At 48.8% G+C, this 24,382-nt stretch overlaps 2 long non-coding RNA genes across 4 annotated transcripts in view; one reads left to right on the top strand and one right to left on the bottom strand.

The window, feature by feature from the left end:
• Nucleotides 1-15,135: 15,135 nt before the first annotated feature.
• LOC127492395 (uncharacterized) lies at nt 15,136-21,655 on the bottom strand. Its single transcript, XR_016215135.1, has 4 exons — nt 21,017-21,655; nt 19,356-20,620; nt 17,188-17,270; nt 15,136-15,336 (listed from the first exon to the last, which is right to left on the bottom strand). It is a non-coding gene; the product is annotated as an uncharacterized LOC127492395 (long non-coding RNA).
• A 146-nt stretch (nt 21,656-21,801) lies between these two features.
• Nucleotides 21,802-24,382, top strand: part of LOC149123763 (uncharacterized) — a 33,365-nt gene continuing 30,784 nt past the window's right edge. Inside the window, exon 1 of one of the 3 annotated variants that reach the window (XR_016214088.1) lies at nt 21,802-22,779. This is a non-coding gene — a long non-coding RNA (uncharacterized LOC149123763). The remainder of the gene's footprint in view (nt 22,780-24,382) is intronic. The other 2 variants (XR_016214087.1, XR_016214086.1) reach the window with 2 other exon arrangements.

The raw sequence follows: 24,382 nt of genomic DNA, 5'->3' as shown, positions 1-24,382 counted from the left end.
TTGCAGGCCAAAGCTTAGCCCTCTGCACCACAAGGCCAGCCCCTCAAATCTTTTCCTCTTGACCTTGACTCCTGACCCTCTGCTTTTGGAGACTCCTGTTTTCCCACATTCCAGAGTTCTTTCACCCTCCATCCTCTGTATCTCTTTTTTTATTCTTCCCTTAAGTCCCACTTGGTGAATTATTCCTCCTTTCCAAGGCCAACTCCTTAATCCTTGCCATCAGTTCCATCTGTGCAGCTAGTACTCCACCTTTCCCCCGGCACTTTCTTCTGCATCTCTGCTGAGTATATCCTTGCTAATCTCTCAAGACTAAGTATAGCACTTTCCCTTCCACGGTGCCTTTTGAGATGTCCCGTCTCCCTTCATCCCACATTTCCTCTCTGAACTGCAATAGCTCTTTCTTGTTAACAACATAGGATGCATACTGCCGTGATTATTACTCTTTGCACAACTGTCATTTCTCTCACTAAATAGTGAGCTCCTTAGAGAAGACACTGTTTTTGTTTATCCTTTCTATTTCTTACTGTGCAGAACACAATACTTTGCATAGAGTGCCTCATTTTAAATTAATTCACAAAATTAACAAATGAGTCCCTTCCTGCTGTCTCTAAAACTCAGTCTCTTCAATGATCTCTTTTTCTTACTCAGCTTTCATCTTCTCAACCCCTCCCTTCTAGGTCTACACACAAGCGTTTATTAACTTGAAGAGAAAGAAAGATAATTTGCTTGGGTCTAGCATTGTGATGCAGAGGGTTAAGCTGATGCTTAAAATGCTGGCATCCACTATTGGAGCAATGGTTGAGTCCCAGCTCTCTGCTACCGTGCATAGGAAAGCAGCGGAAGATGGCCCAAGAGCTTGTGTCCCTGCCACCTGCATTGGAGACCAAGATGTAGTTTTGTGCTTCTGTCTTCAGCCTGGCCCAGCCCTGGCTGTTGTAGCCATTTGGGGAGTGAATCAGCAGATGGAAGCTCTCTCTCTCTCTCCGTCTGTCTTTCTGCCCTTTTCTCTCTATTGTCACCCTGCCTTTCAAAGAAAGAAATAAATATTTTTAAAGAAGCTATCTTTGCTTAATCCTGCTGTTTGCCTCTTAAAAAATCTTTTCCATTCAAATATCTTAAGTATATGATCTGTGATTTTTGTCTTCTCTCTTTACCCTAAGTCTTTCTATTTTTTAAAGTTCTTACTTACTTTTTTTTTTCATTTTATTTTAAAGGCAAAGAGACAGAAGTAGAAAGACACAGAAAGATCTTCCATCTACTGGTTTGCTCCCCAAATGTCTGCAATAGCCAGTGTTGAGCCAGGCTGAAGCCAGGAGCCTGAAGCTACACCTGAGTCTCCCACATGGGTGGCAGGGACCCAAGTACTTGAGCCATCACTTGCCTCCCAGAGTGACATTTGCAGGACATTGGATTAGAAGCAGAGCAGCAACTTAACTGCTGTGCCAAATGCCTGCCCCTACCCTGAGTCTTTCTTCAGCCCTCCAGAGTTTGACCTCCACACTTACCCTATTGAGACTACACTTTTTTTTTTAAGATTTATTTATTTATTTGAAAGTCAGAGTTACACACACAGAGAGAGAGAGAGAGAGAGAGAGAGAGAGAGAGAGAGAGAGAGAGGCCTTCCATCCGATGGTTCACTCCCCAATTGGCCGCAATGGCTGGAACTGCGCCGATCCTAAGCCAGGAGCCAGGAGCTTCTTCCGGGTCTCCCACGCAGGTGCAGGGTCCCAAGGACTTGAGCCATCTTCTACTGCTTTCCCAGGCCATAGTAGAGAGCTGGATTGGAAGTGGAGCAACTGGGTCTCAAACCAGCACCCATATGGGATGCTGGCGCTTCAGGCCAGGGCATTAACCCGCTGAGCCACAGTGCTGGCCCCGAGACTACACTCTTAAGAGTGAAAGCTTTCCTTCTAATTGCCACCATGTCCGTTCCTCAACATCAGTGTATAGGAATCTCTGGGAAAGGGATCTTTACCCAAGGGACCTTGCAATGTCTGGTGTCCTCCTGCCCATGATGCACCTTCATGACCCCTGCACCCAAGCTCCTTTGATGCTTGCAGCTTTCCTCTTCTCCCCTCCGTGACTTCAGCTTAGGAATGTGACTGCATTTTACACCTTGATTCTCTGTCCCTAGTCTCCGTCCAGGTCTACCATGTGACTGTCAGAGGCCCAAGCACTTAGGCTACGATTGCTGCCTCCCAGGCACATCAGCAGGATGCCGGATTGGAAGTGGAGTGTTCCAGGGCTTGAACCAGCACTCCAATATGGAATGCAGGCATCCCAAGCAGTGGCTTAATCCACTGCAACACAATGCCCACCCTGAATATAAGCTTTTGATTAGTTTCTCTATTAGTTATTTAGTCCATATTCCTAAGGTCCAAAATAATTCTAGATTCACAGAGGTGTTTTTTTTTTTTAAATTCATTTTATTTATTAGGAAGGCAGAGTCCCAAGGTGGCAGGGGGGGTGGTAGGGAGAAGGAGAGAGAGAACTTCATTCACTGGTTCACTCCCTAAATGACCACAATAGCCTGAGCTGGAATGGTTCAGAGCCAGGAGCCTCCTCTGGGTCTCTGATGTGGTGACAGTGTGGTCCCTACCTACCTGCATGTATACTCCTTGTGGCTGGGAAGTGTGCCTTCTCCCTTTGCCCCACACCCCAAGATCAATGGCATGCAGTAAGTAGCTGCTCATTCAGAATTCCCTGGATAAAAGTGTTGTGGAGAATTTTGCTTGGGGACCACCACATTTTATTTTCTCCATCTGGAGACCCACAGTGGACATCACCCATTCTAATACTGTTTTTTAGCTAATAGATGTCAGAGCCAAGTGCTTGGACCCAGGATGGTGGTTCTTGGGTTATTCCCAGAATCTAAGTTGTGCCCTCTGAAAGAGAGGCTAAAGGCATTGTGGAACACTCCAAAGTTCTGGCGTTGGTCTTGTTTTTGGTGGAAGCTCACTAGAAGCCAGTTGCAGTGCACTGTGGGAAGGGAAAGCCAGTCTCGGCTTCCAGCCAGCTCAGGACCCAAGAGAGCTCACTTGTTCCCATCTACAAACCCAGAATAAAATTCTCTTCCCTTTCATCTTCTCTGTGACAGCAGGTGGGAAATTGATTTTTATGTGTCCACTGACAGGTTGTTGCTAGTGTCACCATGTAAGGTATGGTCTAGGGATATCACATCTGAAGCAGTGTTCTTGGAGCAGCTTCCACTGTTCTGGCAACTAAAGACATTCACTCATGTGCAGAGTGCATGGGGCAGAGGGGCCTAAGCCAGGGTACTCAGGAGGATTACTGAGAGTCCCATCTAGTCACTGGCCATTACTGGAGGCCAATGACACAGATAAAAATCCATGACAGTTTGCATGGGCAGATGTCTCGCAGGGAGTTTGGGGAAGTGGTGAAGATAGTGATTTTATGAAAAATTGTCCTGCATTCCAGATAATTTCCTTCTCTGAATCTTCCAATTTGAGGATATATGTTTCAGGAAACTGGACAGAAATCCTAAGTGCCAGCAAACTTTTTTTTTTGTTAAGATTTTTATTTGATAGTCAAAGTTAGACACAGAGAGGAGAGCCAGAAAGAGAGAGAGAGAGAGAGAGGTCTTCCATCCAATGGTTCACTCCCCAGTTGGCCACAACGCCTGGAGCTGTGCTGATCCGAAGCCAGGAGCCAGGAACTTCTTCAGGGTCTCCCACACAGGGACAGGGGCCCAAGGACTTGGGCCATCTTCTACTGCTTTTCCAGGCCTTAGCAGAGAGCTGGATTGGAAGTAGAGCAGCTGGGACTCGAACCGGTGTCCATATGGGATGCAGGCACTACAGGCAGCAGCTTTACCCACTATGCCACAGCACTGGCCCCGTCAGCAAGTTCTTGGTAGGCAGCCATTATCAAATAGCAGGCTTCTACCTCTTGGTTGGGCTTGGGTGTGTGTTTGTGTGTTTACTAGAGCTACCAACAGATTTAATATCCCTTTTTCTGAACCTACCCTCCTCTTTCATTTCTCTTGGTGAAATTCTTGTAGTGGAACTTAAGTTTCTGCTAAAGGAGTCCTTCTGTAATTCATTATTTCAGTACTTGCAGTCTCTTGCCTGGAGGGTTTCTTTTAAGACTAACTGAGCACTCCAGGGTGAGTGATTGGCTCAGTCTGAAGAAGCTTGGCTTTAGGCTCTGTGTGTCCCCAGGCTCTTTCACTGTCCTGATCTCAGGACCAGAGTCTCCAGCAATAACAAGCACAGGGCCTGGGGCCAATGAAAAGGTTTTCATTTTAATTTCTTTTAAAATCAGGAGAAAACATCAATAGAATTCACATATATGGTATATAATACATAAACCCGGCCAGGACTATACTTGTCTTCGTGCCAATGCAAGCATAGACTATGAGTGTATTATTAATATTTGTTTTGGAGGAAGGAGCCTAGGATAGCAAAGGTGTCTTGGGCCCCCTAAAGCCATACTGTGGCCCTGCATGTTCAGCATTTCCTATGCTATTGCATACCCCACCATGTCTGCCCTCAAGTTCTATCAGCCGCAAGAAACTAGACCCAACAGGGTTGAAGGTTTGGTAAGAGTGAGTCGGAAAAAACAGGCCTTGAAGAACACTGCACTGTGATAATGCCTCTAGGAGTGGAGTTCCTTCAAAGCAGCCTGAGTGTAGCGCAGGGCTGGAGATAGATGGTCAGTGCTGAGCCTAAGGTGCATGCCCTTTCCAACGGGAATATGCATTTGAACTAACCCAGGCTCCAGGTGAGGTGTGGAGCAAGGTACAAACAGCTTGCTCCCCTTCCCGCCCACCTTCCTTTTCTCCCTTTCTTCCTTTTTTCTTTCTTCCAGGAATTACTAGTGTACTTTTAAAAAGTCTGTGGAAAATGGAATTAAAAGGGTTTTTTTGGGCTGGCGCCGCCGCTCAATAAGCTAATCCTCCGCCTGCAGCGCTGGCACACCGGGTTCTAGTCCCGGTTTGGGCACCAGATTCTGTCCTGGTTGCCCCTCTTCCAGTCCAGCTCTCTGCTGTGGCCTGGGAATGCAGTGGAGGATGGCCCAAGTCCTTGGGCCCTGCACCGGCATGGGAGACCAGGAGAAGCACCTGGCTCCTGGCTTCGGATCAGCGCAGAGCGCCGGCCGCAGCAGCCATTGAGGGGTGAACCAATGGAAAAAAGGAAGACCTTTTTCTCTGTCTCTCTCTCTCTGTCCACTCCACCTGTCAAAAAAAAAAAAAAAAAAAAAAAAGAGTTTTGTTGGTGAAAAAAATTTTTGAAACTCATAGTTTTTTTTCATAACTTTTTGGAGCCCCCTCATATACATGAATTTCACAATTTTTATACCAAAATTATATTTATCCCCTAACTTCATTTTCATGAGCTTATTGAAGTACGGAGGCAGAGAGGCAGAAAAAGATAGAGAAATAACAAGACAGGGAGAGAGAGAGAGAGAGCGAGCAAGCACGCTAGTGCTCTCATCTACTGGTTCATTCCCCATAAACCTGTAGGACTGAGGCTGTGCTGGGGCCAAAGCCAGGAGCCAAGAATACAATTCAGGTCTCCCTTGGGATGGCAGGGACCCAACTACTTGAGCCATCACCATTGACTCCCAGGGTCTGCATTAGCAGAGAGCCGGATACTTAACCCAGACACTCTGATAAGGGATGACAGTGTCTTAATGGCAGCTTAAATGCTAAGGTACATACTGCTCCCTTCTCATGTTGGTTGAGCTGTCCTGTTTTGTCATGGTCCAAGACACTGGAGAGGCTACAGTGGATAAGATGGATCAAGACACTCCTGGAAGGATGCTCCTTGGTGAATGGTTGGAATGGACAGCTCTACTCTTTTTTTTCTTTTTTATTGAAATCTGAAACATTGGCCTAATCTCATGATTGTTTCAGCTATTTCGAATGTTGACTTCTGAATAGATATGAAATAAGATGAAAGAATGGAAGAGGACAATGAAATCAGAAAGTCACAAATAACTTATCCTGGAAAATCACTCTAGATTTATCAAGCTGGGCATTTGGAACCTTTTAAAGTTGGAACTATAATGGAAGAGCAGATGATTAAGCCCAGTGCTTTGCAGAATTTTCACAAAGTGACCTTAGGAAGAGAGGAGCATGGATGCCTGTTCCTTGCGGAGAACAGGAAATGCTTCCCTGTACACCTAGGACTGCTCCCGCCTCACATCTTTTCAACCCAAGTTCAGCTCTGGGTACGGATTTCCAACGATGTTATCCTGGAGGTGGTTTTCCAAGGCAATAGATGATTCACAGTCATTCGCAAGCTATCAGGCCCAAGGGACATTTGACATAAATCATTTGTGATTTAAGAATGATTGTAATTTTCTGTATGTTTTTCATAACATAACTGTTTGCATTAATATAAAAATTATCTCCTTAAGACCACATATTGTATGATTCCATTTACATGAAATGCCTAGACTAGGCAAATCTACAGAGACAGAAAGTAGATGAGTAGTAGAGCCTGGGAGGCTTGGGTAACAGTGGGAGGCAACAGCTACATGGAACAGGATGTCTTCCTTTGGGGAAAACTGGGAAAAGTCTCAAGCTGACTGTGGCAATGCTGCCAATCACTGAACTATTGACTTTACATAGGAGGATGGTGTGGGATGTGAATTATATCTCATAAAGCTGTTCCAAAAATTGTTCCTCCCGATCCTCAAGTTAAATTGACCTTCCCAGAAGATGAGTGACTTGCAGCTTTTCACCACTGAGTACAATGGAGTTAAAGGCACCCATTTGAGAAGCAGTGTTCAGGTCCACTCCATCTGGAGATGATGTGACTTGTCCAAGGCCGCCCAGAGTTCAGAGGACAGCCAGGTTTTCCAAACCCCAGTCCAGGGCACCAGGGTCAGCCTCCAAATGTCCTTTACACTGGACTTGGCACTTTTCTAAATCACTGACTTCCTACGTGACAGTTTCAGCCCACCTGGCCCTTTAAGGATTTTCTGTGACTTCAGCCTTCTTCTAAGGGTTTTCTGTGACTTTCCACACCCTAGATGTCCCAACAACAAGTGGCTATGCCTGCGGCTCCCTCCCACCCACCCTCCTCAAGGGCCAAAGGGAGAGGTGGGAGGAGGAGGTGCCCCACCCTTTCCTGCCTGGGGCCCCCTTGAGCCAAAGGCCAGCTCTGCCATTGAGAAGCTGTGGGAGTGAGATCCACTATCTGTTCAATCCAGGAAGAACTGGTGGTATCTGGATGGAATCTCTGCCAGGACACTTTCATCTTAACCTGCCCGGCATTGGGCAAGCCATGACCATGAGCAGTTGGGACCAGATGGGAAGATGGATCATGTAGTAACTTGTAGCCCCCACAGACTCGCCTTCTCGAAATGACCTCATGCTGGGGACGTCTGGGTGTGTCCAGAGAACGGCCCTCCCTGCTAGGCCAGATCTGGAGAGGCAGGCTCAGATCATCTGTGGTGACACTGGGCCCCTGGGCCCTCCCTTCTGGGTGCTTCTACATGGTTCTGGCATCCAGTCTTTCATGAGATCTTCATAGAAGTCCTGTGGAGTAGACAAGGTAGACACAATTTAGGTAGATTCTTCAGGCATAGAAGCCAAGGCTTAAAGAATCTAAGTTATTTGCCCATGGTTTTTTAGCCAACAGATCAAAGAGCTGGGTCCACCCCCACATTCTGGACCAGGCTGTTTCTACCATGCTGTCATCTCGGATTAGCAGCAGCCCACGGAGAATAGTGCTGAAGGTTGCCTGTGGCCTCAAAACACATGGGGTGACTATGAATGGTCATCTATTGCATTTGAAGACCACCTCCGAGATAACATCGTTGGAAATCCATACCCAGAGCTGAACTTGGATAGAAAAGATGTGAGAAGGCAGCAGCCGTAGGTGTGCAGGGAAGTATTTCCCAATCACTAACCAAAGCGAGAGGTGAGTGGTAGTAGACAGAGATGGCATTATGAGATATCTCACCGAGGAAGTAGGTGTTCAGCCACCATCTGCCGGGCAGCTGAGCAAGTGGTTCTAGGGATGACTCTCACAGGGAGTCTTCCTCGGAGAGCTCTCAATGAGGAAAGCTGGGAGGTGTGGGTCTGGGGTTCAGGGTCAGGACCACCACAGCTTTTCTGTCATTGCCATCACGTGCCCCTCTGATGCAAGTTCAGATGTTTTCCTACTTTTAGTTAGTTTCATGGGCTTAAAATTGTCTAGTCCAGTATTTTTTAAAGTACTTTTTAAAATCTGCAGTATCCTTTTTTTTTTCCAACAGGAATAAGAACCCATAAATCTGAGATAAGCAGAACTGGAAAAAAAAGACAAAGGGTGGCATTTTGAAGAATGAACCACCCAGAGCCCCAGCCCTTAATAGTTTGGGCAGCCCTTGGATGTGCTGGAATTCCTCTGAAAACCACTGATTTTGACTCTTATTTCCTGTAGAGGAAACTAAGAATAATAATAGTAGTCATGCTATGTTTTATTGAGGTCTCACTGTATGCCCATCTCTTTTTAAAAATTAGTTAATTAATTTCAGAGGCACACAGACAGCTCTTGTGTACTAGTTCACTCCCTGAATGTCTGCAGTGTTGGGGCTGGTCACGCCAGAGCCAGGAGCCAGAAACTCAATCCAGGTCTCCTGTGGAAGTGGCAGGGGCCCAACCACTTGAACCATCACCTGCTGCCTCCCAAGGTGCCTAATGGCAGGAGGCTGGGATCAGGTCGCTGGGACCTGAACCTAGACACTCCAGTGTGAGATATGAGTACCTTATCCAACATGTTAACTACAAGGCCAAACATGCTCCTTTAGACATCTTTTTATTTTTCCAATAGTCCCATAAAATAAGTGTTATTTTCTTGGATTGTCAAAACAGTAACGCAAAACTCGGGAAGGCTAAGTAACTTGCTCTGGGCCAGCCAGGGATTGCATGGAGAGACGAGGGACCTAGACATAGAACTGTCCGGCTGCAAAGCCAACACTAGGCCGAGTCCTCAAAGACAGAGTTTTTGGAGGAGATGTTGGCAGTTTGTCTAAGACTGAGCAAAAAGTCAGGCCAGGTCTCCTGGATCACTCTGCTGCTGCAACCACCGGGGCAGGTGCCTCCAGCCTGACACAGTCATGTTGTCACTTCTTTGAGTGTCTTTCCCTTGGTGACCTTTCCCAGTTGGCACCTGAGCAGAGAGCTCGGCATCACAGAAAGTTAAGAACTGTGGGAGCACCTGCCTTGTGCCCTTGCTTTACACATGAAGAAACTGCAGGGTGGCAAGGCAAAAAGAAAACAGAGGGCAGGCATGGTCTATGCAGTAGGTTAAGCGGTTGTTTGGGATGCCTGCCTCCCATATTTGAGTGTTAGTTGGAACCATGGCATCTCTGCTTCCAATCCAACTTTCCCTAATGCATCCAGGAAGGCCTCTGATTATGGCTCAGGAGCTTGGGCCTCTGCCACTCACATGGGGAGATCTAGGGTCCTGGTTCCAGTCTGGCCCAGCCCCAGCAAGAGGGAAAGGAGGAGGAAGAAGGTGAGAAGGTGGAGAAGGTGAAGGAGGTAGAGGAGGTGGAGGTGGAGGAGCAGAAGGAGGAAGAGGAGGAGGGAAGAAGAAGATGGAGATGTCTCAGTGAAGCCAGGAGCCCCCAGCTGCAGGGCGGTGGTTGTGGGCTAAGCTTCTCTGCTTTGGGGAGAGAGGTAACTGTGGCCTCAGCTTCTTCATGTGGCCCTGATGAATGAGAACTGAGTATATACCAGGCACTGTTCAGACAAAGGGCCCTGCCCCGTGGAGCTCACAGCCTGGTGGAGTGAGCCAGACATCTACAAAAGATCCCAATAGTGGTCCTTCGAAGTTCGTTGATTACGCAACACAGCAGTGCAAAGTGTTGGGTAATGTTCCCCTAACGTAAGCCTAGTTATTCTAAATTACTTGCATGTGCACCTATGCTGGTCTATATTATACATTTTTAAATCTATCCTCCAAATAGGAGATACTACAATATAGAACTAGAAATTCTGTTTCCCTCTGCCCAGCTGCATTGTATGAGGAGCAGGTTTGGAGACCTCTGGAGCAGCCACCCCACAAGCTGGGGGATTCAGGGACCCTGAGGACTTGTGTTTGCCTAAAGTTATTTTTTGTTCTGAGTTCCATTCTTCTTCTATAGTTGCTTCACTCAGGTTCTGAAATTGTGATAAAACCGACATGACAGGTTTTTTTTTTTTTTTTTACCATTTTAGTCATTTTTCACTGGGGAGGGTAGTGGCACTAAATACATCCAAATTGTGCTACTATCACCACCATCCACCTGCAGAACACTTTTATCTTCCTAAAGTGAAACTCTCTTATTAAACAGTAACTCCCCCAAACCTTCCTCCCCACAACCTCTTGCAACCCCTCTTCTACTTTCTGTCTCCAAGAACTTGACTACTATAGGTCTAGTAGTATTGTTAGCTCCTGTGATGACCTAGGCATGGGTTAGGCACTTGGAATTCAGTGATGAACAAGGCAAGTGAAGTTTCTGCCCTTCCACCTGCAGTGGTGGGCTTTAACTAACCTTAACTAGTTGAACCCAACACTGCTTTAGGCTGGCATCTCTGGAAAGGCAGGGAAGTTGGCTACAGTCAAGCTGGTAGCCAAGTGTAGTAGATGAAGTGATAGCCACAGCAGATCAGAAGGAGTGGAGAAACTGAGGTTGGAATTGAGATACAACGGGTGACTTAGGGGGAAAACCTTGCCAAGGAATTCCTAACAACCTGAGGGAGAGCTGGGACCTCCTCCATTATGTAGGCTGAGGTTGTATTTGTTCTAATTGAATTCTATGGAAAGAGGTGACCCCAATAGGCTGATGGACATGGGAACATTAGGGTGTCACTGTTATCTGTGACCTGCACATGCCTCAGGATTCAGGACCTGGAGGATCAGGTTTCAGGCTGGGTGGAGAGAATGAGAGAGACACTTAGGCTGCACCTGCTGGAGTACAGCTTTGCTGCATGGCTCAGAGCCTACCTGCCTTGGACTGGATTACACACTCTGCTCCCCTCTGCCTGCCTTTATCTTAGGATGAAATCGTACATTTATAATTACAGGGCTGGTTAAAAATCAATATTGAGGTGGGAGAAAACAAAGCTTTTTTTTTCTTATGGAAGTAACCATTTTCATTCATTTTCCATTAGTGCTGCTAACCATCACTGGCAGAGCTGTAGCATGCGTTTCAGAAGCATGCATGCCTCTTGGATGAGAGAGGTATTGGTAGAGAAAGCCAGCAGTTGAATGCTCTAACAACGGCTCATGGAAAAGTTCGGGTTCCTGTTTTAAGATCATTGTGGTAGTTCAGTTGCAATTAAAAACATGTTTCTACTCACTGATGCTCACTCCTAGTTCTGGTGTGGAAATTCTGTTGGTACAGTGAGAACATGCTGAGTCCCATCGTTTTTACTTTCGGGGTGCATGGAAGGTGACCTTTCCGTGGATACTTTGGTGCTGATAGCTGCTGCAACTGCTAAGCAGAGCCAGGTCTTGTCTTTGGACTTGGGGTCTTGGATGGGGAATAAACGAGGGCAGTTTCTTATGTCTTTGCAACATGACTTGCCTGTGCTTCAGTGCACTAATTTTATCCTTAAACTCTTCCCCTGAGTTCCCTAGGCACCCCACTCTATCCTCCCGGAAGCTTAAACATCTCCTCTTTAAAAAAATTTTAGAGCAAGTGCTGTGGTGTAGCATCGCTGCCTGCAGTGTCGGCATCCCCTGTGGGCACTGGTCCAAGTCCCAGATGCGCTACTTCCTCTCCAGCTCCCTGCTAATGGCCTGAGAAAGTAGCACAAAATAGTCCAAATGCTTGGGCCCCTGCAGATTGTGTGGGAGACCCAGAAGAAACTCCTGGCTTGGGCCTGGCCCAAATGGCTGTTGCAGCCATTTCAGGAGTGAACCAGCAGATGGAAGAGATAGCTCTCTCTCTAGCTGTCCCTCCCTCTTTAACTCTGCCTTTTGAATAAATAAAATAAATATATTTTTAAAAAGTTTTAAATTTATTTATGTCGCTCCCCCTCTTCGTGGAGGAATGACACAGGACCCTGCGCTGTTCTTTCGTCTGCTCGGCCCTCCCCAGGTTTGCTGCTGGTTCTTCCCGGGTTGGCTGCCGACCCTTCCACCTCCGTGGAAGGGCGGTTCCCCCTGCCACATTCCCCACTTCCGCGGGGGAGTGGCACACCGCCGGCCGGCTCTCTCGGGGGCTGCACAGGTGTTCCTTCAGCTAGATGTTCCCCTTAGATGTTCCCCATAGATGTTCCCGGTGCATGCCGTCTCTCTCCTCCTTTATAGTCCTCCTCCGCCAATCCTAACTCGGCTGCCCACACGCCGAGTACGCTGCTCTCCTCCAATCAGGAGCAAGTCCTACAGTTTATTAGCTGAACTGGAGGCAGCTGTGTAGAAGCTGTTTACTTCTCTCCCAGCGCCATATTGTGGGAGAGCAGATGCATAGAATAAGTCTTAATTCCAGTAACTCAGTCTAGTCCGGATTGCTCCCCACAGATCCCCCTTTCTTTTTATTTTTGGCGTTGATACACGCCTGTCTTCGGTGCCCCGTGGCACACACTCTGCTCTACTTGCTAGAGTTGCCACAGGTTCTTACAAGTCCTATCAATCAGGAAAACCGAATCCGGGTCCTCTCTTCGCCATGTTGTGAGGAGGTTTTTAGGCGCTGATGCGTGCCTGTATTCGGTGCCCTGCAGCGCATGCTCTGCTCTGCGCGCAGGGGCTTACAAGCCCTAACAATCAGGCAAACCGAATCCAAGCCTTCTCATTGCCGTATTGTGGGGGAGACTTATTAGTGTTGGTTTGTGCCTATCTTCGGTGACCTGCAGCTCATGCTTTGGTCGAGCTGCTTGCTGGTGCTTACCGCCTTAATCAGGCAGACCGAATCCAAGCCTCCTAATTGTTGTATTGTGGGGAGGCCTTACTGATGTTAATTCGTGCCTGTCTTCGGTGACCTGCAGCGCATAAGCTGCTAGCCGCCGCAGGTGCTCATCGCCTCACTTAATCAGGCAGACCGAATCCAAGCTCTCTCATTGCCATGCTGTGGGGAGGCCTTACTTCTCTATTTCTCTATCTCCGGGCATTCCTATTTCTCCCATTCCACTTCTATCTTCCAGCATTCCTATTTCTCTCACTTTACTTCTAAACTTCTATTTCTCTTATCCCTGCGGCTTTCCGGCGCCTCGCCCCGCCGGCGGGTTCCCGGCTCTGCGCCGCTTCAGCCCGCGCCTCTCTCATCTGCGCGGCTCGGCTTTGCGAGCACACTCCGCGGTCTCGCACTTAACCCTTTCGTGTCTGAACCACGGCCTCGCGCCAGCCCCGCGTTCCCTATGTACTTGAGCCCCGCACGCTCTGTCTGCGCGCGGCAGCCTCCACGAGTCACACAGCGTAGCTTACATGTCCTCCACTAGCATTCAATCTAAGTTCCCCGGGCTAGCCTGGCGAATTCAACCCAGCTTACGTCTCCGCCCCACGGTTTGGCTTCCCGTCCTTTGCTCCCCGGGCTAATCAGACGGATCCCAACCAGGCTTACGTTTCAGCTTCTGGTTTCAACTTTTCGCCCCCTATTCCCGGGCTAACTTGAGAATCCCAAAGTGGCTTTCGTTTCAGCCTCGGCCTGCCCCCCGCGGCTTCAATTTCCCTAACACTTTTCTCTACCCGGTATGTTTCCCTAAGTTTTCTTCCAACAATATTCCTCCCTCATTTCTCCTGGCCTCTCCCCACAGTCCGCGTCCGAGTCTGTTTGTTCTAGCTTTCACTTTCGCTTTCGACCTTAGAGATTTCTCCCAGCTTCCCCCCGTAGTCCGTATCCGAGTCTATGCCTAGGCTTTCAATAGCTTCTTCCGGCACCTTTTTCGTCCGGCTTTTCCCTAGGCTATTTGCTAGTCTCTCTCTCCGGTATTTTCCCAGTTCTTCCCGTTTCTTCCCTCCTAAATTTCATATCTGTCCTAGGTTTCCTAATCCGAGTCACGGCACCATTATGTCGCTCCCCCTCTTCATGGAGGAACGACACTAAACCCTGCCTAGGCTTCATATCCGAGTCACGGCACCATTATGCCTCCTAGGCTTCCTATCCGAGTCACGGCACCATTATGTTGCTCCCCCTCTTCGTGGAGGAACGACACAGGACCCTGTGCTGTTCTTTCGTCTGCTCGGCCCTCCCCAGGTTTGCTGCTGGTTCTTCCCGGGTTGGCTGCCGACCCTTCCACCTCCGTGGAAGGGCGGTTCCCCCTGCCACATTCCCCACTTCCGCGGGGGAGTGGCACACCGCCGGCCGGCTCTCTCGGGGGCTGCACAGGTGTTCCTTCAGCTAGATGTTCCCCTTAGATGTTCCCCATAGATGTTCCCGGTGCATGCCGTCTCTCTCCTCCTTTATAGTCCTCCTCCGCCAATCCTAACTCGGCTGCCCACACGCCGAGTATGCTGCTCTCCTCCAATCAGGAGCAAGTCCTACAGTTTATTAGCTGAACTGGAGGCAGCTGTGTAGAAGCTGTTTACTTCTCTCCCAGCGCCATATTGTGGGAGAGCAGATGCATAGAATAAGTCTTAATTCCAGTAACTCAGTCTAGTCCGGATTGCTCCCCACAATTTATTTTCATTTTATTTGAAAGACAGAGAGACAGACGGACAGAGAATCTTCAGTCTGGTGGTTCACTCCCCAAATACAACAGTGAGAGCTGGGCCAAGATAAAGTCAGGCACCTGGAACTCAATTCAAGTCTCTCACATGGGTTGTAGGGATCCAAGCATTTGAGCCATCATCTGTTGCTTCCCTGGGTGCGTGTTAGCAGGAAGCTGGATCAGAAGCAGAAGAGCTGGGACTTGAACCAGGAACTCTGATATGGGTCATGGGCATCTTAAGCAGTGACTTCACCACTGTGCCAAATGCCTGCCCCAACCTCTTTGAAGCCTGCTCAACTCTCTGCCTTAGCAGAATTGCTCCGACTCAGCTCGTGTCACCGGTAAGCCTCATTCATGTGACAGTGAGTCATGTGTTTGTGTGAGTCTCCCCTGATCAACCTTGAGTTACCTGAGAACAGGAACGGTGGCTTTTTCTTTTGGGATTTTCAGCACCTAGCAAGCACCTGCTGACAAGGTAGGTGATTCATGAATGTTTACTAGATGAAAAAGCAAACTGGAAATCATACATTTGCTTTGAGTACACAGGCTTAAGAGCCACCATTAGCAGTGCCCCAAGTAGACCATGGGAGATGAGGCAGGGACATGTTGAGGAGCTGGCATTACCTTAAATGGCTTATTTTATTGCTGTAGAGGAAACACAGTCGGCTCTCCCTATATGCTGCTTCCAGAAGTACTGCATCCCTGTCGGTTGCTTCTGCTTCTGTGTCTGCCACTTCCACCAACTGCAGATAGAAAATATTCAGGAAAAAAAAAATCACCTCTATGTTGAACATGTACACATTTTCCCCCTAGCCATATTTCCTAAACGGTACTATAGGACAGCCATTTGCATGATGCTTACGTTGCAGTAGGTATTACAGGTCATCTAGGGATGCTTTAAAGTGTGCAAGAGGACACTATGCAAATACCATGTCAGTTTCTATAAGGTGCTCAAGCATCACGGATTTTGTTATCCTGGGGAGGGGGGCTGTGGTCCTGGAATCATTCCTCACTGAAATCGAGGGGCAACTGAACAAGCTGATTCCAGCTCTGTCACTATGTCACTGTATAACCACGAATAAGGCATTAACGATGTCTACATCAATAAGAGGGGGCAGGGTTCCCTCCCAGCTCTCACATCCTTGGTCCCAGGAACGTCTGCCCTTGGGAAAGAACTCTCCCACGTCCTCACTCCTCCAGCCAAGACGGCACAGGACCCTCCTGATTTTCCCTCCCTCAGCCAGCTCCTGCTGGCTCCTGTGGGCGCAGAACTGCCTCACTGCTCTCGGTCCCAGGGGCTAGGGGCTTGGCTGGTGCTAGGCCTGCATCTGGGTGTTAACCAGGCCCTCAACCTGCTCGTCAGCCGCGCTCCATCAATTACCCTAACCCTTTCCTGTTTTCTAACATTGATTTACGGATGACTTCACTTGGGACTGCCAGCCTCATAAAACATTTTCATTACTCCAGGATGTTCCTCAAGCCCCGTGCACAAGCCCTCCACCTTCTCGGTCCTGGACCCTGGAGGGAACCACCATTTTTACTTCTATTTCTGAGAATTAATTCTGCCAGTTCCGGAACTTCATATATGTGGAGCCATACTCTGTATTCCGTTGATTCCTGGTTTTTCATTGATCACATCTTATTTGAGATTTGTTGCTTGTTTCAGTAGGTTTTTTTTTGTTTTTGTTTTTGTTTTTGCTTGCTGAGTAATACTTTGTTGTTTAAATAAACCACAGTTTGCTTACTGATGCTCTTTTTGGAAGATCTGGAAGACGTTGGGTTGTTTTGGGTCCCCCCCCCCTTTTTGATATATTGGGCTATTTCCCCTAATTTCTAAATATAATACAATCATTTCAAAAAACTTAGCTCTGGGGCCAGTGTTGTGGCACAGCGGGTTAAGCCCCAACCTATGACACTGGCATCCCATATGAGTGCAGTTCAAGTCCTAGATACTCCACTTCCAATCCAGCTCCCTGCTAATGTGCCTGGGGAAGCAGCAGAGGATGGCTCAAGTGCTTATGCCCCTGCTACTCACCTAGAAGACCCAGATGGAGTTCCTGGCTCCTGGCTTCAGCCTACCAACCCTGGCTGTTGTGGCCATTTGGGGAGTGAACCAGCAGATGGAATCTCTGTCTCTCCCTATAATTCTGCCCTTCAAATAAATAAGTAAATCATAAAAAGGAAAAAAAAAAAACCTGAATCACATTACTTAGGCTATCTGAGCTATGGTTTCCTCATCTGTGAAATGGGCTAATAATAGTATCTTTTTCATAAAATTGTTTTGAATATTATATAGGTTTATAAATTGAAATGCTTTGGACATTGCCTGGAATAGATAGACACTTTATAAATGTTTGCTATTATTATCATTATTGTACTGTCCTGAAAATTAGTTATAGCTACATGTCTCTGATGTAGGCGATATCCCAAGGAACATGGATTTTAAACCTCATTCTTATCACTTACATTCTTTCTTACAAACATCACGTCAGCCCACATGTGACCCTGGTGTTGTTATTATATTTTACTGCAAGAATTTGAGATGTTAGCAATAGATACAATTATTTTCAAACATTCAAACTGGAAAAACTTACCTCCCTAACTTGTGGAGACTCTACCTTCTGCAAACACGGAGTGGTGAACTGCGGGAGTAAGCGCATTTCTAACAATTCCTGGCCTGTAGAGGTAGAGAATAACAACTACATCCAAGGACTTGCTTAAGGCGTGCAATTTTAATAAGGTGAAAAGTTTTAAAAGCCTTTCCACGAGTCTGGCTCTGGCCTTTCCTCCGGAGGAGAAGACCTGCCCTGGCACTGTTTCCCTTCATCCGTTCGTGAAGGCAGGGCTTTCCGCTGCTGGCTGCACCTCCCGGCCTGTGACTCACTCCCACCCTGCCTCTGGACCCCAGCCCTCCAGGACTGCTTTCTCTCTGTTGGCAATGGCCTTGCAAAGGCCACGCCCGATGGGACCTAGCTGACTTTTCCCAGTCATTGGGCATTTTCATCTCTTCCTGAAACTCTCCTTCTATCCCAGTTTCCCACCTCATTTTACATGAGTTTCCTCCTTCCTCTTGCCTGCCAAGCACCCGTACTGCGGTAACCTCTCCAGGAGCCGGCCACTCCCACTCCCACTCCCCCACCCCCACCCCCACCCCCACTCACTCTGCAGCAGTTTCTTGTCAGTCACTGCTCAGAAACTCAGCTCCTCCTCCCACCACCCACTTCTGACTGCTGTTGTCTCCTGACATCTGGTTGTCCGCAGCTTCCTCCCACACGGCGCGCTCACATGAACGCAGATGAGAGTTCTCTTCACCTGCTCGGCAAATGCGAGCTGCTTCTTGGCCTCCAATTCCCGCTTTCTCTTATTTCCTTTTAAAGATTTATTTATTTATTTGAAAATCAGAATTACAGAGAAAGAGAAAGAGAGAGAGAGAGACCTTTCATCTGTTGGGTTCACACCCAATTGGCTGCAATGGCCAGGGCTGGACTAGGCTGAAGCCAGGAGCCAGGAGCTTCATCCAGGTCTCCCACATGGGTTCACAGGCCCAAGCCCTTGGGCCATCTTCTGCTGCTTTCCCAGTCTGATTAGCAGGCAGCTGGATCCGAAGTGGAACAGCGAGGACTCAAACAGATGCTCCAATGTGGAGTGATGGCGTCACTGTTGTTTAATCCTCTGTGCCACAACCCCAGCTCCCCTTTCTCTTAAGGGCTCTCAACCTTTTATTCTTTAACTTGAGAGGAAGAGAGATTGTGGGGTGGGAGGAGGAGGAGGGAGAGAGACAGAGACAGACAGACAGAAATACACTCCTTTCTGCTGGTTCACTCCCCAGATGCCCACAGTAGGCCAGGGTTGAGCCAAGGCTGAAGCCAGGAGCCAGGAGCTGAGAACACTACCCAGGTCTTTCATGGGGTGGAAAGAATCCAATTCTTTGAGCCGTCACTGGTGCCTCCCAGAGTCTGCATCAGCAGGAAGCTGGAGTCAGAGCCAGAGCTGGGTATCAAACCCAAGTACTCTGCAGGCGTCTCAACCACTAGGCCAAACGCCCACCTGCCCGCCCCCGTTGTTTTGAATCATTCCTGACTATTTTCTCTCCCTCGCCGCCCACGTCTAATTGCTCATCAGGTTCTGTTGTTTCCACCTTGGAAATATCTCATGAATCCACCCAATCCTCCCTCCCAATTGCTTCCATTTATCATCGCCGCGTGAGACAGCTGGAGTAAGCTCCTGATTTATCTCCTCCTCAGTCTCTGTCTGCTCTACTTCCTTCTCCATTCTGCCACGAAAATAGCGTTTTTAAAACCAAATCTTATTATATCACTCTTCTCCTTTAAGACGGCAATGAGTCCTAGCTGCTGGTGGCTGGTGCCAGCGAACTCAGGCTCAGCTGGACACTGGGGCTCCCCCCAGGAATTCTGAGTCAACAGGTGGGGCCGGGCAAGCTGCATTCACAAGATCCCCCTTCCTAAATTCTGCAGGCAGGTTTCCCAGCTGTTTTCCCTGGCCCTGCCCTATCCCCACAGGGAACTTGCTGCTCTCAGAAGCCCCAGGGATGTGCTGTTCAAGCCTCTGCATTTTGCAGCCTCTGAGCCTTGCCCGTGGTATTGCCTGCACTTGGAGCACCCATTGCTTCCCACCCCCCTTCCCTGTCCTCCTGCTACAAGCTTCTGCGGTGGCCCCAGCTCTGCGAGGCCTTCCCTGGCCTCCCTAGTTCTAAGAGGGCTCTGCTGGAATCCATTCAGAGGCTAATGTGTTCCTGGCTCACCAGGGTATTGAGGGAGCAGCTGTGGGGTCAAAGCAGCTCTCTTTTTGCAGGCTTCTTGAGGTTGGGAGCCCTGTGATGCCCTGCCGCATGTTGTGGCTCAGCGAGAAGACCCTCAGCAGAAGCCAAGCAGACACTAGCTCCGTGCTCCCGGGCTTCCGAGGCTCCAGAACCACGGGTGAAATAAATACACCTTCATTCTTTATGAATCCCCCAGCCTCGGGTGTTTTGGCCCAGCTGCAGAGAGCAGACTAAGACAAGCTTCTATCAACTCTGCCGCGGTTGTGTGTCCCGCCGGCCTCTCCTTGCTGGGAGCGTCTCCCTCGGAGGCAGGACCATCTCCTATCCAGTCCTTGGTGTCCAGCACCAGGGAGTCCTTGGCGCCTGGGCTGAGGAAATGAATGAACATGCACTTTCTCATCTGTCTCATCCTAAGCACTGCTTGTCAGATGGTGCAACAGGCAGTGTTAACAATAAGCAAACAACTCAGTGTTAGTTGTAAATGTAGCAGGACTTAGGACCTCCAGCTTCTCTGACAGTCCATTTCATGAATTTTCTTTTGCTTCTTTGATTTCAGTAGGAGACAATGAAAGAGTGGTTGGGGTGGGGCAGAGGTAAGTCTTGTCAGCCCTGGGCCTACCGATGCTGTTCTGCTTGGGAGCAGTGAAAGACTTCCCTCATTCACTGTGAAGAACTAGCAGGCTGAAAAGCCCCTCTGGCCAGCATTGTGGCGCAGTGGGTTAACCTGCCGCTGGCGACACCAGCATCCCTTGCTGGAGCGCCAGTTAGAATCTCGGCTGCTCTGCTTCTGATCCAGCTCCCTGTGGGTGAGCCTGGGAAGTAAGCCAGCAGGTGATGGCTGAAATGCTTGGACTCATGTTGGAGACCTTTGGGGAGTAACCAGCAGATGGAAGATCTCTCTCTCTCTCTCTCTCTCTCTCTCTCTCTTTCTCTCTGTAGTTCTGCTTTTCAAATATCTAAATACTAGAAAAGCCCCTCTGGAGTAGCGTTGTTGGTTTTTGGCAGGTGACACTGATTTCTTTGATTGGCAGGGCACTGCCTCTTGACCTTCTGTGGCCTGGGTGGTCTCACGGCATGGGAAGGGTAGTGGCAGTAGGGTCCCTGTCCAGCCGAGGGTGACGTCTGGAAGAGAAGAGCTGTCTCGGAGGACAAATGCAGGCTCAAGTCTGTAGAATGTTCCAGCAGTGAGCTTATCTCATTGGTGGGCTGGTCCCTTTACGTCAGTAGTTAGCCTTGGTTTTCTTTTCCTGATCAGAAGAAAGCAGGAAGTGCCCAAGGAAAAATAAGAAAAGTGAACAAAATGTGACAAAATGACTTAAGTGAAGCTTATGGAAATTTTAAACACACACAAATGAGGGTTCTTTTAGTTCCAATCAGAACTGGAAAAAGAAAAGAGTTTAGTTCTAGGGCTAGGGCTAGGGCTAGGGCTAGGGCTAGGGCTAGGGCTAGGGCTAGGGTTAGGGTTAGGGTTAGGGTTAGGGTTAGGGTTAGGGTTAGGGCTTGGGCTAGGGTTAGGGTTAGGGTTAGGGTTAGGGTTAGGGTTAGGGTTAGGGCTAGGGCTAGGGCTAGGGCTAGGTATAGGGTTAGGTTAGGTTAGGTTTATTGATCCACGCCCTGTCTTCTCCCTGGGTTATTTCACTTACTCCAGTCCTCACAGGAGCACTTGCAGGCTCAGAGAGGTTGTGTGACTTTCCCAGAGTCACTCAGCTGGCAGGCAGCAGGGATCTGGAGCTGGGCTGGTTCTCATGGCACAGTGCTCCTTGGGGCTGTTTACAGGAATCCGTGTAACCTTACTTGTGGCTGAGACAGGGTAGAGCCACTTCACTGCTGTTTTATTTCCGCCTTCCTGATCTCAGAGCATGGATGTGAAATTAGAAAGAGTGGAGCAAGCACAATAGGGAAGGAGCTGGGCTTCAGGACAGGTGCAGAGTGGGGGTTGCCTCCTGGGAGCTTCACATGGTTTTGGGCTTGCATCTCCAGACAAGGAAGAGACTTGCAGATGCATCACTCCCTTGTGGAGACGGTAAGGAGAGTGAAGTACAACCTCGTGTGTTCTAATTATCTGAAAGGGGTAGAAAAAGATCTAAAGAGAGACCAGGCATGGCACCTTCTCTGTCTTGGGTATTAGGTGGGATTTTGAAATCACAAGGAAACCAACTTAAACAGTTTACATAAAGTGCATCTTATTGTAAGGGAACAAAGCTGTCTCCCAGATGGGAGAGTAGGGAGCCATCAGGCTCGGGTGAACCAGAACCAGGAAAGCAATTGCTGTCCCGCCTCTGACTTTTCTCTCGCCCTTGAGCCCGGCAGCCCTCAGAACTCAAGTTGTTTTCTTTTCCAGAGCCCACCCAGCCTGAGGCCAGATTCTTCTGGACTCAGGTGGCACAGGTGCTCCCTCTGGGCTGATTTTTTTTTTTTTTTTGACAGGCAGAGTGGACAGTGAGAGAGAGAGAGACAGAGAGAAAGGTCTTCCTTTGCCGTTGGTTCACCCTCCAATGGCAGCCGCGCCAGCGCGCTGCGGCCGGCGCACCGCGCTGATCCGATGGCAGGAGCCAGGTGCTTCTCCTGGTCTCCCATGGGGTGCAGGGCCCAAGCACTTGGGGCATCCTCCACTGCACTCCCTGGCCACAGCAGAGAGCTGGCCTGGAAGAGGGGCAACCGGGACAGAACCCGGTGCCCCGACCGGGACTAGAACTCGGTGTGCCGGTGCCGCAAGGTGGAGGATTAGCCTAGTGAGCCACGGCGCTGGCCTGGGCTGATCTTGAGGGAAGGGAGGCTCCTGGGCAGGTGTGATTGGTCCACCTCCAGTGGGGGAGGGTGCGGTCAGTTCAGTAAGTCTGGAAACATCTCAGATGGGGATTCTGGACTGAGTACTTATGAAGAGTTTATTAAAGTGAGCTGTTGCCCAGGCCCTGCAGAAGTCACGTCTTTCCTGATATCAGGGCTTCTAGAAAGTTCGATAGAGTGGTGTGGACAACACAGATGATCTGGCTGTGGGGAAGCTGGCAGGGCACTCATGTCGTCATCTTTGGGAGGGGCTGGTGCTGCGTGCTGTGCTCTGGCTCAGTAACTGAATGAATGAATGAATGAATGATGAGTGGACTGTGTCGTGCAATAGCACAATCCTTTTTGTTCATAGCTGCTGGAAATACCTGTACCCAAAGAATATCAATTAGCAGACAGGTGTGATCCTGGCGGGGTGGGGGGAGAACTTTGACCAAGTGCTTCAGTTCCACAATCAGGTCTGAGGCCAGGTGAAAGCCATGGGCCCTTGCTCACCGAATTCTCAGCCGACTCAAGACTTGAAGGTACAAATAGCTTGCAGCTATAAGATTCCGAGGCACCCGGGAGGCAGGAACCAAAGATAAAGTATGGCCTGTCCTGTGAATTTTCCCTGGAAGTCACGGTGAGCTCCTTATTTGTTATACATGGTCAGTTGCCCAGTGGCTAGGGGATACCCAGCTTGAACAAAGTCAAGGCATGTGTGCTTCCTGTCTTGCTGCGCCCAGCATGGCAGGGTGTCAGGTTAACCTGAAAGAGGAACAGCGTCGCATAGATTAAGGAAGCAGACTCAAAGATTTTAGTGTGGGGAAACCAGGGGTCACTCTGCTGCCAAGATGGAGGCGGAAGCAGAGGCCCAGATGTCTGGTTACTCCTAGTATTTGTTATCAATGGTGATGTGATCGATTAATCATAAAAAATGTGCAGTTTCATGAAAGCAGGATTTCATGATGAAGGCGTTTTAACATAGTGAAACAGGGAACAGTGGGGAGTTTCGGTGTTTACAGGAAGGATTTGGAAGCTGGGATTAAGAATCACAGTGTGGAGGGGTCTTGAGGGGACTAATTATTACCTGGGGTGAATCCCACCTGCTGTTTACTGGTGGCTATGGTGTTTCCTTAACTGCTTCAGCATCTTGTCGGATGACCTTTGCCATTGACACAACTCGAGCTTTGTAATCCGGCCAAGCGTGCCTTCAGCAGAGTTCAGACCATGCAGCGGTCTCCGAAATCTGGGCCTTTGATAGAATTCAGGTCGCGTGTTGGTTCCCCACACTGCCTGATGGACTCTGGGCTGTGCCTGATCAAGGCATTGTAGGAGAAGCTGGGAGACCATGGCAAGGGTCCCAGGAAGGCTGTTCCTTCTGTGGGTGGGAGGAGGCTCTGCCTGCGATTTTGAGGAGCTCAACATGGCGGGCACTGCTGCAGACGGTGTCTGTGCCCTGCAGAGGATGAGCGAGCGGTCAGGAGAAACTGCTGCTCCTGTGGTACCGGCCCCCAGGTACGCACCAGCATTACCTGCGAGGGCAGTGTTGGCCTGCACAGCACCCTAAAAGGGGTTACAGTGTTTATTCAGAAGGGTGGTTTAATCAAGTACCTGCTGCTCTTGCTTTTTCTGAGTAGTGTGTCTGATACTTAAGGGTTGACGCAGGCGTTGTTACTTCTGGATCAATTGCAGAATCAAGCTATCATTTATTAGTTTCATCTGAGATTTATTAGCTGGTAGGAGTGACTAATCAGACACAGTGTGGGTTACAAACTGCAATGAAATGCAACAACTAAGAAAATTTGAATGCTGACTGTGTGCTATACATCAACGTTAAACTTCTTTTTTTACAAAACGTATTTGGAAGAGAGTTGGAGGGTAAAGAGACCTGCCATCCACTAGTTCATTCCATCTCATGTACTGGTTCATTTCCAAATACTCACAACATCTGGGACTGGGCCACGCCAAAGCCAGGAGCTAGGAATGCAATCTTCTCACAGGTACCAGGAACCCAACTACTTGTGCTGTCACTGCTGCTGGGATCCCAGGGTCCACCTTAGCAGGAAGTCTGTAGTCAGGAGCTGGAGGTGGGTATAGAACCCAGGCAGTCAGATGCTAGGTCAAGTGTCCACCTTAATGTTACATTTGAGTGTTATCAGAGCATGTTCTTGTTCTTTGGAGACTTCATGCAGTAAACAATATATTCATGGGACAGACAGGGAGCAACTGTGATGGAGTGTTGA

The sequence above is a fragment of the Oryctolagus cuniculus genome, chromosome 10 (genome assembly GCF_051225735.1).
Source record: "Oryctolagus cuniculus isolate XC-2025 breed Fujian yellow rabbit chromosome 10, ASM5122573v1, whole genome shotgun sequence".
Taxonomy (NCBI): Eukaryota; Metazoa; Chordata; class Mammalia; order Lagomorpha; family Leporidae; genus Oryctolagus; species Oryctolagus cuniculus.
Note: the sequence above shows the minus strand (reverse complement) of the source record. Positions and strands in the feature narration are given on the sequence as shown.